Source organism: Choloepus didactylus, chromosome 3, assembly GCF_015220235.1.
Source record: "Choloepus didactylus isolate mChoDid1 chromosome 3, mChoDid1.pri, whole genome shotgun sequence".
Lineage (NCBI taxonomy): Eukaryota > Metazoa > Chordata > Mammalia > Pilosa > Megalonychidae > Choloepus > Choloepus didactylus.
Genome location: NC_051309.1, coordinates 30,793,851 through 30,810,639, shown reverse-complemented (window position 1 = coordinate 30,810,639; position 16,789 = coordinate 30,793,851). Strand labels below are relative to the sequence as shown.

At 37.0% G+C, this 16,789-nt stretch overlaps 1 pseudogene; it reads left to right on the top strand.

Annotated features, from left to right (window-relative positions):
- The first annotated feature begins 213 nt into the window (after positions 1-213).
- On the top strand, positions 214-1,936 carry LOC119528571 (annotated as a pseudogene).
- Positions 1,937-16,789: the final 14,853 nt, after the last annotated feature.

The following is a 16,789-nucleotide window of genomic DNA, read 5'->3' as shown; positions in this document are numbered from 1 at the left end:
AAGCAAAAATACATCTATTTTATAGCCTACTATTTAATACTTTAATATCTTTAACATTTAGACGTTCTTAAAGATAAATCAGGGGCATCGCGGGGCGGGGGAGCGGCGGAGGGAGGGGGCACGGACTTATCGCCGTGTGCCCTGCACCGTGTCCCTCACTCTCTGCTGGCAGCTTGCCTCTTCGTTCGCACGCTCGGCCGCCGCCCTGCAGACATGTCTGGATTACCTGCAGTCCTTTGGCAGATGAGGTCAGTGTCCAGGGCATTGGCTCCTCATCTCACTCGGGCTTATGCCAAAGAAGTAAAATTCGGTGCAGATGCCCGAGCCTTAATGCTTCAAGGTGTAGACCCCTTAGCTGATGCTGTAGCGGTACTATGGGGCCAAAAGGAAGAACAGTGATTATTGAACAGAGTTGGGGAATTCCGAAAGTAACAAAAGATGGTGCGACCACTGCAAAGTCAATTGACTTGAGATAAATATAAAAATATTGGCGCTAAACTTTTTCAGGATGTTGCCAGTAACACAAATGAAGAGGCTGGGGATGGCATCAACACTGCTACTGTACTGGCATGCTCTATTGCCAAGGAAGGGTTTGAGAAGATTAGCAAAGATGCTAATCCAGTGGAAATCAGGAGAGGTGTAATGTTAGCTGTTGATGCTGTAAATTGCTGAATTTAAGAAACAGTCAAAACCTGTGACAAACCCTGAAGAAATTGCTCAGGTTGCTACAATTTCTGCAAAGAGATAAAGAAATTGGCAACATCATATCTGATGCAATGAAAAAGGTTGGAAGAAAGGGTGTCATCACAGTAAAGGATGGAAAAACATTGAATGATGAATTAGAAATTATTGAAGGCATAAAGTTTGATCGGGGTTCTATTTCTCTATATTTTATTAATACTTCAACGGGTCAGAAATGTGAATTCCAGGATGCCTATGTTCTGTTGAGTGAAAAGAAAATTTCTAGAGTCCAATCCATTGTACCTGCTCTTGAAATTGCCAATGATCACCATAAGCCCTTGGTGATAATTGCTGAAGTTGTTGATGGGGAAGCTCTAAGTACACTTGTTTTGAATAGGCTGAAAGTTGGTCTTCAGGTTGCAGCAGTCAAAGCTCCAGGTTTTGGTGACAATAGAAAGAACCAGCTTAAAGACATGGCTATTGCTACTGGTGGGGCAGTGTTTGGAGAGGAGAGGTTGACTCTAACCCTTGAAGATGTTCAGCCTCATGATTTGGGAAAAGTTGGAGAGGTCATAGTGACCAAAGATGATGCCATGCTCTTAAAAGGAAAAGTGACAAGACTCAAATTGAAAAACATATTCAAGAAATCATTGAGCAGTTAGATGTCACAACTAGTGAATATGAAAAGGAGAAACTAAATGAACATCTAGCAAAACTTTCAGATGGAGTAGCTGTGCTGAAGGTTGATGGAACAAGCAATGTGGAAGTGAATGAAAAAGAAAGACAGAGTTACAGATGCACTCAATGCTACACGAGCTGCCATTGAAGAAGGCATTGTTCTGGGAGGTGGTTGTGCTCTGCTTCAATGCATTCCAGCCTTGGACTCACTAACTCCAGCTAATGAAGATCAAAAAATTGGTATAGAAATTATTAAAAAGACACCCAAGACACTCAAAATTCCTGCAATGACCATTGCTAAGAATGCAGGTGTTGAAGGATCACTGATAGTTGAGAAAATTATGCAAAGTTCCTCAGAAGTTGGCTATGATGTTATGCTTGGAGATTTTGTGAATATGGTGGAAAAAGGAATTATTGATCCAACTAAGATTGTAATAACTGCTTCATTGGATGCTGCTGGGTGGCCTCTCTGTTAACCACAGCAGAAGTTGTAGTCACAGAAATTCCTAAAGAAGAGAAGGACCTTGCAATGGGTGGAATGGGCAGAATGGGTGGTATGGGGGGTGACGTGTTCTAATTCCTAGAATAGTGGTTTACCATAATTAATGAACTGTGATGGGAAGCTCAAGGCAGTGTTCTTACCAATAACTTTGTCATTTGAAGAAAATGACGGAAGGCTGGCCTATGTAAGAAAATCACTATAACCATTAGTTACTGGTTTCAGTTGACAATGTATAGTGGTTTACTGCTGTCATTGTCCATGCCTACAGATAATTTATTTTGTATTTTTGAATAAAAAGACATTTGTACATTCCTGATAACTGGGTACAAGAGCCATGTTCCGGTGTACTGCTTTCAACTTAAATCACTGAGGCATTTTTACTGATTCTGTTAAAATCAGGATTTTAGTGCTTGCCATCACTAGATGAGAAGTTAAGAAACAGCCTTTCTGAGGAGAGTAAGAATAATTGTGTACAAAGAAAAATATAATAAAAACTTGTTTAAAGTTAAAAATAAATAAATAAATACATCAGCAAGATTATGATTGCAACAACAGAAAAGTAGATTCGTCTTCAAAAACAAGTAATTGAGAGTGATATTTAAAATATTTAACTATCGAATCAGCCTAGTAACTGTCCAGTCAGATTTGGCAACTGACCAATCAGAATAGACGTAGGCTGAGCTGCCATATTAGAGAAAGAATTACTAATTACAATAAGAAATTATAGTATTCATACAATTGATGAATGGAATTTAAAACTATAATACTCTGAATGAGCAGGTTTATAAAAAATGGCAGTATCATGGATGCCATTTTTGAGTATACATATTTTCATTTATGTACACAAATATCTTTATATATCAAAATGCTTTTAAAACACCTTCCACTAAGGAATTCCACACTCAGGAATTTATTTTAAGGACATAATCATTGCTGCAGTTGTTTAGTTATGTTTCTTTGGCTAATTTTTGATTTTAAAAATTGGAAAATACCCTTAATGTATAACACTAGGGGAAATTAAATATATTATTGTGTAACTATACAATAGAACATAATGTAGCTTGTTTAAGATGACTTGAAAACATCAGTTTGAAACTAGTATGATCAGAAGCACATGAATAGTTTTGTCTAAATACAGACATCCAGACTTCACCAGTGAATACTCAATGCAGTAGGTCTACGATGCCATTCCTAAACAATCCTAGTTAAAAATCCCCCAAAATAGAAAAGGGATTTTTTTTAATAAAGTTGCTGTTTTATTTTGAAACTAAAAAGCATAATTAATAGCATAAAGAGAACATGTCTGATATTTTTCTGGTTATATTTAAAATAAATTTCCATACTTATAATTTCATTTGCTATTCTAATACTCTTGTCAGTTATATGGGGCAGAGTCTGATTTGCTGAATGTATTAGTTATGCAAGAAATGCTGAGAGAAGTTTCTTTGAAACAAGATTTAGGTGATATTTTTGCAAGAGGTATGGTTAAATTGGAAATTGATTGTATTTTCCTGCAATAATTTACTAGCCATCAGTGCCATTAAGTGGTCAGCTCTGACCTACATATTGATTAATTAATTGATTCTTGTATTTAATTCCCTTCATTTATTTTTTCTTTTAACGTATAGTCATTGAGTGCCTACTAAGCATTAAATCCTGCTTTTGCTACAGCAATTACAAAATATTTAATACACTTATATTTGGACTATGATAAAAGTGATCTCATTTATTGTAACATTTAAAATATATTTTAAAATTTCAAAAATAATATAATAGACTTTTAGTTTCAGCTCTGATATATAATATAAAGAGCTTGGAAGTCATTCCTAACCTAACACCAAGTAAAGAACTAAACAGACTAAAAATCAATGACCTGTCATAAAATCATCGATGAATTCAAGTCAGAGGGCAAACTACCACCACAGAATTAGAGAGGTTGACAAATACAGGTAGTCACAACCCAGATCAGCTTCCTGGGAGCAGAATCCATTGGAGCCAGTAACTTACAGGAACAGTAATTGAGGCTGAGTATGAACTAGCTTGAGAATTTAAAAATACTTGGGGCCCAGTATTGTATGGGAGGGGCTCCATACTCTCATGTGTTTTACCTCCTGCAGCCCCACTAAGTTCTCAAGTAAAGATTGGAGGAAAATCTCATGTTTAAGGCAGGGGGAGGCAAAAAGCAACCATTTCAAAATATACTCAGAGCTTTCTCTGCAAAGGTCTGACCTTAAGGGAAGCTATTTTACTAGAGCCTCATGTGACCTGAGGTTAGAACAATTAAACAGATTCATTCTCCTCTAATCTTCCAGTCTCACACACACACACATGCAAAAAAGGATAAGAAAAGCTTTTGAAAGTCTCATCCCAGGGACTCAGGCCACTTAAAAAACCTGATTTAATCATAGGATTATAGAACACTTCCCCTCTCCAGTGCTTACCACCACATGATCAGAGCTCTAGAATAATTACTGTGGATTACAATATAGAGAGCTACAAGACATAGACTCTAAGAAAGAGTTCTTTCAGAAATCCAATGACAACAGGAGAGGACAAAGCAGACTAACAAGGAAACTAGAGAAAACTGAAGCCTCTGGCACCCACAACTATAGTAAACATTAAACATAGCCCAGCTCCTCATCAGACTAATGTTAAAACCTTACAGTAAAAGCCTGATTACCTCAGTTCCTAGTGCCTATGTCATGTCTGACATGCAACAAAAAATTACAAGTCATGCTAAAATGTAAGAAAAAAAATACCATCTGAAGAGACAAAGCAAGCTTCAGAACCAGATTCAATTATGAACAGATTTTATAATTATCAAATAAGAAATTTAAAATAACTATGATTAATGTGTTAAGATCTCCATTGGGGGGGGGAACAGACAACATGCAAGAACAGGTGGGTGAAGCAAGCAGAAATGTGGAAACTTTAAGAAAGAATCACAAGAAAATGGCAGAAATCCAAGCAACTGGAGCAATAATGAAAAATGCCTTTGATGAGTTCATAAATAGACTATACATTGTCAAGGAAAGAATCAATGACCTTAAGAATTTATCAATAGAAATATTCAAAATGAAATACAAATAGGAAAAGAATGAAATAAGCAGAATAGACTATTCGAGAACTGTTAGACAATTCCAAAAGCTGTAACATTCACATATGGGGATACTAAAAGTAGAAGAAAGAGGGAAAAGAGCAGAAGGAATATTTGAAGTGAGAATGGCTGAGAATTTTCCAAAATTAATGGCAGGCACTAGACCACAGATTCAGGAATTTCAAATAACACCAAGCAAAATCAATACCAAAATATCTAAAGTAGGCATATTATATTTAACTGCAGGAAAACAGAGACAAAGAAAAAAATCTTTAAAGAAAACTGAGGGGAGGATCTAAGATGGTGGCATAGAGAGGAGTGGAAGCTAAGTAGTCCCCCTGGAACAACTGAAAAAAAAACAGAAACAACTAATAAATAATCCAGAATAACTGTGGGGGGAAAAATGTGACTGTCCACTCATCATACACCAACCTGAATTGGGAGGAATGCCCAAGACCACAGCTTAAAATCTGTAAGTAAAAACTGTGGATCCAAATCTGGAGACCCCTCCCCCCACAGCCTGAGCTGCAAAGCCTCATGGTGCCAGAGAGAAGCTTTCTCCCAGCAAGCGAATGTAGCTCAGCTGAACTCCAACTGGGGTTTTAATTACCGAGTGTGAACCGCTCACCACGAGATATGAGATACCAATCCCCAACAAGCAGACAGAGGCTTTGGGTGACGACTGACCTTGGAAAGCCGGGGGGTCACCTCAGACTAGCTCTGAAGGGGACTCTGTTCCTTTTTTGACTCAGTGGAGAAAGCGTCAGCCATTTTCAGTTCCCAGTTCTGGGACTCAGACAAGGGTATAGCACAGACAGAGAGAGACCATTGAAATGCTAATGACCTCCACATAGGGGGTCTATCTTCTCTAAGAGGAAAGGGGTGGGGCCCAGCTCTACTACCTGCCTTTCATTCAGAACTTGGGGAAAAAGAGCCACACCTCCTTACACCAGTCAAGAATTATAGGCTAACAGGCGCCACCTGCTGGGCAGAAAAGCACAGTGACCAAAGGCATCAGAGGGTGTACCAATTTTCTATGACACACCCTCAGGGAAACCAGATACTAAATGTTTCTTCCTTCTGGGACTTTAGCACATTCTGGTCTGGGGAGGCCTGATTGGAGTAACCAAGGAAACCATGCTTAGACAACAGAAAACTGCAACCTACACCAAGAAAAAATGAGGTTATGGCCTAGTCAGGGGAACAAACTTGCACTTCAACTGTGATGCAGGAATTGAAACAACTAATAATAAGTGAATTCAAAAAGTTAAGGGAAAATATGGCGAAAGAGATGAACTGTATAATGAAAATATAGGATGCACATAAGGTCGAAACTGAAAGTTCAAAAAACCAACTGGTGGAATCTATGGAAATGAAAGGCATAACACAAGACATGAAAGACACAATGGAGACATACAACAGCAGATCTCAAGAGGCAGAAGAAAACACTCAGAAACTGGAGAACAAGGCACCTGAAAGCCTACACACAAAGGAACAGATAGAGAAAAGAATGGAAAAATACAAGCAACATCTCCAGGAACTTAAAGACAAAATGAAAAGCAAGAATTTATATGTCATTGGTGTCCCAGAAGGAGAAAAGAAGGGAAAAGGGGCAGAAGAAATAACAGAGGAAATAATCAATGAAAATTTCCCACCTCTTATGAAAGACATAAAATTGCAAATCCAAGAAGCACAGTGTACCCCAAACAGAATAGATCTGAATAGGCCTACGCCAAGACACTTAATAATCAGGTTATCAAACATCAAAGATAGAGAATCCTGAAAGCAGCAAAAGAGAAGCAATGTAGCACATACAAAGAAAGCTTGATAAGGCTATGTGTGGATTTCTCAATAGAAACCATGGAGGCAAGAAGGAAATGGGGTGATATATTTAAGACAGTGAAAGAGAAAAACCACCAACCAGAATCCTATATCCAGCAAAACTATCCTTCAGATATGAGGGAAAGCTTAAAATATTCTCTGACAAACAGATAATGACAGAGTTTGTGAACAAGATACCTGCTCTACAGGAAACACTAAAGGAAGCACTGCAGACAGAAAGGAAAAGACAGGAGTGAGAAGTTTGGAAAACAGTTTTGGGAGATAGTATCACAGCAATGTATGTACACTGAACAAAGATGACTATGAATATGGTTGAAAGAGGAAGGCTGGTATCATGTGGGGCAGCAGAACAAAAGGATGATAGAGGCTGGGACTGTGTAACTCAGGGAAACCTAGGGTACTCAACGATTGTAATAAAAGGTACAAATATGTTTTTACATGAGGTAGAACAAATGAATGACAACATTGCAAGGTGTTAAAAATAGGGTGGGATTGGGAGGAAAATACAATCAATGCAAGCTAGAGGCTAGAATTAACATAAACATTGTATTATGCTTCCTTTAATGTAACAAAAGCAATATACCAAAGCTAAATGCATGTGGGTGGGTGGGGAATTGGGGAAGGGTATGGAACTCCAGGCATTGGTGATGTTGTCTGACTCTTTATTCTACTTTAGATTAATGCTATTTTTCCTTTTGTTGCTTTCCAGCTATCAAGTTTTTTTGTTTGTTTTTCTCTCTTTCTGTTGCCTTTTTCTTTTGCCTCTCTGCCTTCTTTGACTCTTCCTCCGTCTTTGTGGAAGAAATGCCCTCATGTAGAGAGTGGCGATGGTGCTCAATACATAAATACATGACTATATGGGGAACCAATGATTGTTTACCTAGGACGAAATATATAGTGTTTGAAAAAAACCATCTTAAAAGAAAAGGGTTGATGAAGAAAACCTGAGGGCACTATATTGAGTGAAATAAGACAGACACATAAAGGCAAATATTGCAGGTCTCAGTGATATGAACTAATTACAATATGTAAACTCACCGACATGAAATATTAAGTTACCAGGATACAGAATGAGGCTAAAGAATGGGAAGCAGTTGCTTATTATGAGCAGAATGTTCAACTAGGGTGAACTTAAATATTTGGAAATGGACAGGGATGATGGTAGCATGTAATGAGAAAACTAACAGTGCTAAAAGGTGTGTGCAAGTGGTGGAAAGGGTAAGCTCAGAGTCATGCATGTCACCAGAATGAAACTTGGAGGTTAAAAGATGGGAATGTATAAAACAGTGAATCTTGTGGTGGACAATGTCCATGATTGAATGTAAAAATATTAGAAATCTCTCACAAACTAGAACAAATGTATGTCACTATAACTAGAGGTTAATAATAGAGAGGCATATAGGGAAAAAAATATACCTATTGCAAACTATATACTACAGTTAGTAGTATATTTACATTCTTTCTTCAACAGTAACAAATATACTATACCAAAACTATGAATCCATAATGGGGGAGGGGCATGGTAAGGGGTATGGGAGGATCTGAGTTTCCTTTTTTTTGTCTTTATTTCTTTTCTGGAGTAGTGAAAATGTTCTAAAAATTGGAAAAAAATAATTGTGTTGATGAGTGCACAGCTGTATGGTGGTGCCGTGGGCAATTGATTATACACTTTGGATCTTTGGATAGTTGTATGGTCTCTGAACAATCTCATTAAAAATATATATATATATATGTGTATTATATATATATATATATATATATATATATATAATAGAGTGGGGTGATGAATGCATAGCTATATGATGGTACTGTGAACAGTTGATTGTACACCATGGATGATTGTATGGTATATGAATATATCTCAATAAAACTGAATTTAAAAAAAAAATGAAAAAATGAAAAAAGTGAAGTAAAGAAAACAGAGGATATAAACACCTTACCTATAGAGGAGCAAGGATAAAAATTACAATGGACTTCTCATCAGAAACCATGCAAACCAAAAGAGGGAGTGAAATATTTAAAGGGCAGAAATAAAAAAAGAAATACCAGTATAAAATTCCGTATCCAGAGAAATTGTTCTTGAAACTCACTACACATTGTCAAGGCACAGATAAATTAAAAGTAAAGAGATGTGAAAAGAAACCATTCTAACACTAATCAAAAGAAAGCTGGAAAGGCTATAATAATTTAAGACAAAGGAAACTTAAGAACAAGGAAAAATATCAGGGATAAATAATGGCATTACCTAATAACAGAAGCATTAATTCTCCAAGAAGGCAAATGAGCCATAATATGTATCCTCCTAATAACAGAGTATCAAAATGCATGAGGCAATAACTTGTAGGACTACAAGGAGAAAGAGATAATTCCACTATTACAGTTGGAGAATTCAACAGTACTCCATCAGTAATTGACAGACCCAAAAATCAGAAAATCAGCAAGGCTGTAGTTGAAATGAACATCACCATCATTCAACTGTATCTAATTGACATTTACAGAATTTATCTTCCCAAAATATCAGAGTAAACATCCTTCTCAAAATCACATGGAACATTCACCATGATGGGTCACATTTTGGGCCACAAAACGTACCTTAACAAATGTAAAATATGGAAATCATACAAATTATGCTCAGACCACAGTGGAATTCAATTGGAAATCAAAGACAGAAAGATAATAATAAAATTCAAAATTTTTTTTTGAAATTAAACAACACACTTCTAAATAATACATGACGTAAAGAAGAAGTCTCAGGAGAAATTAAAAAATAGCTTGAACTAGTTTTAAAATCAAAATCTGTGGTATGCATTGGAAGCAGAGATTATAGGGAAACTTACAGCATTGAGTCTAAAATCAATAACTTAAGCTTCCACCTTAGGAGCCTAGAAAAAAAGAAAGAAATATACACCGAAAACTAAAAGGAGAAAATGAATAGCAAAAGTTAGAGCCGAATTCAATGAAATTGAAAACAGAAAATCAATAAAGAAAATCAATGAAATAAAAGTCTAGTTGTCTGAAAGAGTTCAAAAATTATAAAATTCTAGGATAGCTAACAAGAAAAAAAAAAGACATAAATTACTATCAAGAGAAATGAAAAAGGGATCATCACTACTGAACTAATAACAGTTTAAAAAATAAAGGAATAGTATGAAAAACTCTATGCTCACAAATTTGGTAAATTAGATGAATTGGACTAATTCCTTAGAAAAAAAACCTCAAATTATCAAAACTCATGCAAAGAGAAAGAAATAATTTAATTCTATTAAAGACATTTAAATTGATAACCTTCAAAAAAGAAAACACCAAGCCCAGATAATTTCACTGGTGAGTTATACAAGCATTTAAGGAAGAACTGTTACTAATTCTCTACAATTTCTTCTGGAGAAATAGAAGAAGAAGGAAAACTTCTTAACTCATTCTGTAAAGCCAACATTATTCTAATACTAAAACCCAATATAGACATTATGAAAAAGAAAAGTATAAACCAATAGCTCTCATGAACATAAAGGCAAAAATCTTCAACAATATATTAGAAAATCAGGTCAAGAATATATAAAAATAGTTATATGCCACAACCAAGTGGGATTTATTCCAGGTAAGCAAGGTATATTAGCTATTGATCATATTAATTGATGCAGAAAAAGTATTTGACAAATCCAACACCCATTCATGATAACTTTCAGCAACCTACGAACAGAGGGGAATGGTCTTAATCTGATAAAGAGCATCTACAAAAATCTACACCTAACATCATGTTTTCCTCCTAAGATTGGGAACATGACAGGGATGACCCCTTTCACCACTTCTATTCAACACTGTGTTGGAAGTCCTAATTGATGCATTAGGCAAAAAAAAAAAAAAAAAAAAAGAAAAAGAAAAAAAAAGAAAGAAAGAAAGAAAAGCTTCACAGATTGGCAAAGAAGAAATAAAAGTGCTTTTGTTCACAGATGACAAGATGGCCTATGGTAAAAATTTCAGAGAATTCACCAAAATTAAGGAAAAAAAAAAAAACTCTAGGCAGTAATAAGCAATTATCATCGTTGCTGTATGCAAGGCTAATACACAAAAGTTCATTGCTTTCTTAAATACAAGAAATGAGCAGTACGAATTTGAAATTAGCTAAATGGAATATATCAAATGGAATTAAAACAATACCATTTACAGTAGCACAAAAATTTAAATAATTATATATAAATCTAACAAAATGCAAACAGAATCTATATAAGGAAACAACAAAACTCTGATGAAATAAATTTTAAAAATCTAAGTAAATGGAGAGATACCCCATGTTAATGGATATGGAGATTCAGTATTAGTAAGATGTCACTTGTTCCAGAGTTGATCTACAGATTAAGCACTCTCAATCAAAATCCCAGCAAGCTATTTTGTGGGTATTGAAAAACTGATTCTAAAGTTTACATGCAAAGGTAAAAGGTGTAGACCAGCCAACAGAATACTGAAGAAAAAGAAAGATGGAAAACCCAACTTCATTACTTACTATAAAGCTACAGTGATCATGAAAACATGATATTGTCAAAAGAACAGAAAAATAGATCAGTGGAACAGAATAGCGAGCCCTATATATACCTGCACAAATATAGTCAACTGATCTTTAACAAATGAGCAAAGATAATTCAAGGGAGAAAGGATTTTTTTTCCCAATAAAATGGTACTAGAACAACTTAACATCTAAAAACAAAAAAGTGAATTTAAACATAGACCTTACACTTTTCACAAAAATTAACTCCAAATAGATCATGACCTAAATACACAACAATGATAAAACTTTTAGAAGGTAACATAGAAGGAAACATAGGAGACTTCGGTTTTGGCAATGAGCTTTTAGATACAATGCCAAAAGCATGATCTTTGAAATAAAAAGTGATCTGAACTTCATTAAAATTAAAAATTTCTGCTTTGTTAAAGACAATGTTAAGAAAATGAAAAGACAAGCCATGGGCTGGTAGAAAACATTTGCCACATATTTCTGGTAAAAGACTTGAATCCAAAATATCAAAAAGAACTCTTAAAACTCAGCAATAAGGAAACCAAAAATCTAATAAAAATGGGCAAAAGATCTGAACAGACACCACAAAGATGTGCAGATGGCACATAAGCTTGGGAATAAATCCTGCAAATATCATATGTCATTAGGTAATTGCACATTATAACAACAGTGAGGTACTATGACAAACCCATTAAAATGGCTAAAATTCAAAACACTGGCACTACTATACACTGGTAAGGATGCAGAACAATAAGAACTTCCATTCATTTCTGATGGGAATGCAAAGTAGTACAGCTACTTTAAAATATAATCTGGTGGGAGAACCTACGATGGCAGCTAGGTGAGACAGGGCAAAAAAAAAAAAAACAAAAAAAACCCTCCATGAAAAATACTAGATAAAAGCCAGAAAGTGATCCAGAACACCAGTTTCCAGTGATGCACCAGCTGGACAAGGTCTGCTAAATCTACAGGGACCGTGCACTTGGTGAAACCGGGAATCTGCATTCTGAAATGAGTGAGTGAGCCAGCTGAAAGTCCAGTGGCCATGCTGCAGTGTGGGGAAACTGTGGGTTGGCATGTGGAGATGGACTAGTTCCTTTAAAAAAACAAACAAACAAACAAAAAAACCCAGGAGCAGCTACAGTTAAGATGGTGAGAACCACGCAGTGAAGCAAGGCAGGAGTGGGCTGTGCCAATGTCTTGGTGTTTGGCATTGAGGATAGCCCACTTCTGATTGTCTCAGGGCCAGGGGGACAGAGGGGAACCAAAAGGAGAAAGAAACCGTGCCCCTTGCAGCCATCTCCCCAGTGGGCGAGGGACGCTCCTGCCCAGGCTTGACCCACAGCCCAGAGTCATGCCAAGAAACCCAGTGTGACAGGGAGTTTTTCCCACAGCACTGTCACATGCCACAATATCGGCCTTGAATGGTGGGTTTTGGTGCACCTGCAGCTGGTTGTCCTGGCACTGGGAAGGTGGAGCTTTGCGAGGAGGGGGAGATTAACATGCCCCATTCAGCCATCTTTGCAGTGGGCTGGGAGAGCTCCTGCACACCCCAGTGGCCCAGGGCTTCCCTGGCTGGCTAGCCTGCACTTCTGATGTGGCATGGCCTTCCCTTGGCAGAGGTCCTGAAAGAGCAAGGCTGAGAAGGGGGACCTGCTCGGAAATCCCAGGGACCCTTGCAAATGCCAGGGACTTGTGGGTCAGTGGCAGAGACAATCTATGGCAAGACTGAAATTAAGGCTTAGACTCTTGAAACAGCCTTAAACCTCTGGGAACACCTGGTAGGTTTGATTATTAAAGCTCCCCCCTGCCTCCCTAACCACCCAGACACACACCCCACATTCAGTGCAGACAGCACGAACAACACACCCAAACTTAGTGCACCAGTTGAATCCCACAAGAATCAGATCCCCACACACCACAAAGACAAAGTTGGGGAGAACTGACTTGAGGGTAATAGGAGACTTGCAGATGCCATCTGCTGGTGTTCTAGTTTGCTAATTCTGCCGGAATGCAAAACACCAGAGATGGACTGACTTTTATAAAAGGGGGTTATTTGGTTAAACAGTTACAGTCTTAAGGCCATAAAGTGTCCAAGGTAACACATCAGCAATCAGGTACCTTCACTAGAGGATGGTCAATGGTGTCCGGAAAACCTCTGTTAGCTGGGAAGGCATGTGGCTGGTGTCTGCTCCAAGGTTCTGGTTTCAAAATGGCTTTCTCTCAGGACATTCCTCTCTAGGCTGCAGTTCCTTAAAAAAGTATCACTCTTAGTTGCACTTGGGATATATGTCCTCTCTCAGCTTCTCTGGAGCAAGAGTCTGCTTTCAATGGCTGTCTTCAAACTGTCTGTCAACTACAGCTCCTGTGCTTTCTTCAAAGTGTCCCTCTTGGCTGTAGTTCCTCTTCAAAATGCCACTCTCAGCTGCACTGAGTTCCCTCTGCCCATCAGCTCATTTATATGGCTCCACTGATCAAGGCCCACCCAATGGGTGGGCCAACACTCCATGGAAATTATCTCATAAGAGTTATCACCTACAGTTGGGTGGGGTGCATTTCCATGGAATCACTCAAAGAATTACAATCTAATCAGCACTGATAGGTCTGCCGACACAAGATTGCATCAAAGATAATGGCATTTGGGGGACTTAATACATTCAAACTGGCACAGCTGGTTAGTTAGAGAAAGTGTATGCCACTAAGCTGTAGATCTGACAAATTAGAGATCAGTATTTTTTATATCCAGAAAGAACCCTATCAAGTAAAGCAAATGCCAAGAGGCCAAAAACAACAGAAAATCTTAAAGCATATGATAAAACCAGATGATATGGAGAACCCAATCCCAAACACCCAAATCAAAAATCAGAAGAGACACAGTACTTGGCACAATTAATCAAAGAATTAAGGACAAACAACAAGAGCATGGCACAGGATATGAAGGACATAAAGAAGACCCTAGAAGAGCATAAAGAAGAAATTGCAAGAGTAAATAAAAAAATAGAAGGTCTTATGGAAATAAAAGAAACTGTTGGCCAAATTGAAAAGACTCCAGATACTCATAATACAAGATTAGAGGAAGTTGGACAATGACTCAGCCTCCTCAAGGACCACAGAATGGAAAATGAAAGAACAAAAGAAATAATGGGGAAAAAAATTGAAATGGATCTCAGGGATATGATAGATAAAATAAACATCCAAATTTAAGAATCATTGGTGTCCCAGAAGAGGAAGAGAAGGGTAAAGGTCTAGAAAGAATATTCAAAGAAATTGTTGGGGAAAACTTCCCAAACCTTCTACACAATATAAATAAACAAAGCATAAATGCCCAGCGAACTCCAAATAGAATAAATCCAAATAAACCCACTCCGAGACATATCCTGATCAAACTGTCAAATACTGAAGAAAAGGAGCAAGTTCTGAAAGCAGCAAGAGAAAAGCAATTCACCACATACAAAGGAAACAACATAAGACTAAGTTGTGACTACTCAGTGGCCACCATGCTGATGAGAAGGCAGTGGTATGACATATTTAAAATTCTGAGAGAGAAAAATTTCCAACCAAGAATACTTTATCCAGCAAAACTCTCCTTCAAATTTGAGGGAGAGCTTAAATTTTTCACAGACAAACAAATGCTGAGATTTTGCTAATTAAAGACCTGCCCTACTTCAGATACTAAAGGGAGCCCTACTGACAGAGAAACAAAGAAAGGAAAGAGAGATATAGAGAAATTTAACAGACATATATAGAACATTACATCCCAAATCACCAGGACACACATTCTTCTGTAGTGATCATGGATCTTTCTCCAGAATAAAACATATACTGGGACATAAAACAAGTCTCAATAAATTTAAAAAAAAATTTGAATTTATTCAAAGCACATTCTCTGACCACAATGAAATACAAATAGAAGTCAATAACCATCAGAGACTTAGAAAATTCACAAACAACTGAAGGGTAAAAATGAGGGGGAGATGAAAACATTCCCGGATAATCAAAAGCTGAGGGACTTCATCACCAGTAGATCAGTCCTATAAGAAATGCTAAAGGGAATTGAGCATGCAGAAAGGAAGGGACACTAAACAATTGATTGAAACCACATGAAGAAATAAAGATTACCAGTAAAGATCACATGGTAAATATAAATACCAATACTACTGTATTTTTTTTTCTGAATTGGCTTTTTTTTTTTAAGTTCAGTTTTATTGAAATATATTCACATCCCATACAATCATCCATGGTCTCCAATCAACTGTTCACAGTATGATCATATAGCTATGCATTCATCACCACAATCTATTTCTGAACATTTTCCTTACATCAGAAAGAATTAGAACAAGAATAAAAAATAAAAGTGAAAAAAGAACACCCAAACCATCCCCCCATCCCACCCTATTTGTCATTTAGTTTTTATCCCCATTTTTCTACTCATCCATCCATACAGTAGATAAAGGGGGTGTGATCCACAAGGTTTTCACAATCACACTGTCACCCCTTGTAATCTACATTATTACATAATCATCTTCAGGAATCCAGACTGCTGGGTTGGAGTATGGTAGTTTCAGGTATTTACTTCTAGCTATTCTAATACATTAAAACCTAAGAGGTGTTATCTATAGAGTAAATATAAATACCAATACTACTGTATTTTTGATTTGTAACTCCATTGTTTATTTCCTACAGGATCTAAAATACATAAACGGTAATGATAAATCAGTGGTTTTGGACTCAATGTAAAATATGTAATTTTTGACAAGAACTACATAAAGGTGGGGGAATGGAGGAGTAAAGGAACATAGTCTACGTGTCCTATTGAAGTTAAATTGGTATCAAAGAAAAACAAGATTGTTATAGATTTAAGAGGTTAAATTTAAGCCCCACGGTAAATATAAAGATAGTATCAGAGAATATGACCATAGAGATGAAAAGTAGAGTATGGGTTATGAGAAGCGGGGGAAAGGGCAACGGGGAGTTAAGAAATGAGTGTAGAGTTTCTGTTCGGGGTGAAGGGAAATTTCTAGTAATGGATGGTGGGAAGGTGTTAGCATTGCAACATTCTAAATGTGATTAATCCCACTAATGGTGTGCTAGGGAGAGGTTGGAATGAGAAGATTTAGGCTGTATATATGTTTCCACAGTTGAAAAAAAAAAAAAAAAGACAGTCTAAATGGATAATGACAATTAAATGCCAAGGATGATCCTGGATGGGATCTGAGGATGGAGGAGAGGAGGTTCAAAGGGACACAGTTGGGACATAAGAAAGGAAAAAAAGGAAATATATAATTTAAGCTTTGTATCAATGATGACTTTCTTGAACTTCTTAGCTGTGCTTAATGGGATTGCATAAAAGAATGTTTTGTTCATGGGAAATGTATATGTGAATTATATTGTTTGTTCAAGGATGTGTGCAGCTTGCTCTCATATGTTCAGAAGACAGAGCAATAGATGATGGATGGTAGGGAGGGAGGGAGGAAGGGAAAGA